This window comes from Tympanuchus pallidicinctus, unplaced genomic scaffold (assembly GCF_026119805.1).
Source record: "Tympanuchus pallidicinctus isolate F22 unplaced genomic scaffold, pur_lepc_1.0 scaffold23, whole genome shotgun sequence".
NCBI classification, from domain to species: Eukaryota; Metazoa; Chordata; class Aves; order Galliformes; family Phasianidae; genus Tympanuchus; species Tympanuchus pallidicinctus.
The window spans coordinates 5,848,266-5,850,126 of record NW_026294740.1 but is presented as its reverse complement, the minus strand read 5'-3'; the positions used below and the strand labels follow the sequence as shown (position 1 = coordinate 5,850,126).

At 54.3% G+C, this 1,861-nt stretch overlaps 1 long non-coding RNA gene across 1 annotated transcript; it reads left to right on the top strand.

The window, feature by feature from the left end:
- LOC128082938 (uncharacterized) lies at window positions 1-695 on the top strand. The gene is made up of 2 exons (XR_008207898.1): window positions 1-251; window positions 402-695. It is a non-coding gene; the product is annotated as an uncharacterized LOC128082938 (long non-coding RNA).
- The last annotated feature ends 1,166 nt before the right edge of the window (window positions 696-1,861 follow it).

Below are 1,861 nucleotides of genomic sequence, written 5' to 3'. Positions count from 1 at the left end.
GGCGCTGCTGGTCTGGGTGCCATCAGTGCCTGCTGCACATCAGCAGCCCCCAGCCCTGCACCCCCCCGCAGCGCGCCTCGTTCTTGTTCTCCATGCACTCTAATGGCTGTATCAATATTATCTCGCCTGCAACTTGCCCTGTGACAGAGATATTAATGACACAGCACAGCGCCAGGGAAGGACACGCAGGGCTTCCAGCAGCAGAACCGGCAGCATCGCCTCGCTCAGCACCACAGGACCTAACACTGGAGGTAGCATGAGGACATCTGTGGGGTCACAGCATGAATCCAAGCCCCACAGATTCAGCTGTCCCCAGCAAGACAGAGCGTGCATCATGCAGTGTTCCAGCTTTGCGTCGGAGCTCTGCACGCACAAAATATCTCCCTGTGACTTCCATCCAGGCTTGCATCTGGCAGCCAGAGCAAGAAACAATTCCAATCTACAGGCACCCAGCAGAGATGCTCACCCACACTGCCACTGCCACCCCCATCCATCACCATCCCAGACTGACCTTGCTGTCCCTGCAGAGCCCCATTGCTACACTGGGAGCGGGTGGGCAGCACCATCAGCAAAGGGACCCTGCACCCTCCCCGCACCCCAAGGACCCCACTGGCTCCTCATGCACTGAGCCTGAGCCAGACGACCATGGTGAGGAGAAGCATGTCCTGCTTGGAAAACAAACCATCATTAAAACATTTTAGGATTACAGTCAAGCATCATCAAGTTGTTTAGGAGGCAAGGAGCATGAAAAGACGCCTCAGCAAGAGGCTTTCCGACAGCAAGCCCCATTCAAGAGCAGAGATTTGCAGTGTTTAGGAGCGTGCTGTGCTGCTCGCTGCCCTGCAAAGCTCTTGTACCACCACTGGTGCACGTGGCCAAAGGGATAGCATGGGGCTTTGGGGCCCAAGCGAGCGCTGGCTGTGGGAATTGCCCTGAAGTGCAGCACTGGGGGCTGTGCCAGCTGTGCTCAGGAAACCATCCAAGGAGTCAGGATCATATGTCTGTAAATGTATGATTTGTTATTTCTCTTGCCCTTCTCCATTATTCAGTATGGAAATCACTGCTGTCCTGTCGCCAGCTCCTCCGAGTGCTCTGGCATGCAAACAGCTCTGTGGGGTTTTGCCTTAGTCCTGGTGCACAGAGGAGTGGGAGCAGCAGGAGGAAGCTGGGGGGCACACAGGGCTCCCCAAAGGTGAGGGGTGAAGGCATCATTTCATTAAAGCCACGTACTCGTCTGGTGCAGCCAGAACTTATGTATATTGCATCACTATATCTCACAGGGCTGTGCCTGTGGGCTGAACTTGGCTATACAAAGGTCTTTTAGCTAAATTAAAGGGCAGCTCTGCATCTCATGCCCTTCTACCAGGTCCGACACCCGGTAGATTCACTTGTGGGGTTTTCCCCCATTGGGGTAAGCAGGGCAACCCATCTCACAACCCTGCATGGAGGCGATGCTGAAGTTTTACTCTGCAAAGCCCTGCTGAGCACAGCCCCGACCCTCCCCCTGCGACGGCGCTTATCTGCAAAGCAAGGGATGCACATCAGGATGTTAAGCAAATAGCTGTCATGTAATGGATGGGGCACCCACGGAAACGAACACTTACAAATAGCTGTAGCATTTACCTAAATGTCACGCTGATTGCTCACTGCTCTGCACAGGAGCAGCATCCTGGCGCTTGGCTTTTCGGGGTGCACACGCCGTGCAGCCTCCAGAGCTGTGGGCCACAGGAGCAAATAGCACCGAACCAGGCAATTCCCTCTTCTGTCATTTCTGTTCCCTTTCGCATTTCTTTAGGTGAGGAGGTTGCCAAGAACCTGGCCTGGCCTTAGCATCGTCATTTATTCAGATTTATGTAAATGC